General features: G+C 41.2%; 1 protein-coding gene across 1 annotated transcript in view; it reads right to left on the reverse strand.

The window, feature by feature from the left end:
- The window catches only part of GYS2 (glycogen synthase 2 (liver)), a 46,388-nt gene that overhangs the window by 30,554 nt on the left and 15,327 nt on the right, over nucleotides 1–507 (reverse strand). The gene's annotated exons all lie outside the window — the stretch shown is intronic.

Consider the following 507-nt stretch of genomic DNA (forward strand, 5'->3'; position numbering starts at 1 on the left):
TGGGGAGAAAGATGCTAGTAACTTGCTTGGAATTAAATAGCAACTTAGTAACGCACTGAGAACTCAGGTCTAATTCCACTGCCCCAAATCAGGTGAAGCATCAGTCTCTCTGCCTTAAAGTTATCTTGTTCCACCTTTGCAGAAAGTTAACATTCACACTCTGCTCCCCTTATGAGCTATTTTCTTAATGCAGAGAGTAGCAAAACACCTGAATTCACGAACTCTGAGCAGAGAATGAAGAGGTCTGGAGAGTTAACCTAGGACAGCAGTTATCACACTTAGTGTGCATCAGAATCACCTGAAAAGCTTGTCAAACACTGACATCTGGGTCCTATCTCCAGATTATCTAATATTCTGGGCTGGGAGTACAAATTTATACTACCTACAAGTTCGCAGGTGATTCTGTTTCCACTAATTGAAAGAAATGCTTTTTGAGAACCGATTTAGGCTAAGTCCTTTGAACTGGTACCTGGTCTTCAGAAAGTTCCTCACAGCTATTAACAGTTG

This window comes from Galeopterus variegatus, unplaced genomic scaffold, assembly GCF_000696425.1.
Source record: "Galeopterus variegatus unplaced genomic scaffold, G_variegatus-3.0.2 Scaffold2362, whole genome shotgun sequence".
Taxonomy (NCBI): Eukaryota; Metazoa; Chordata; class Mammalia; order Dermoptera; family Cynocephalidae; genus Galeopterus; species Galeopterus variegatus.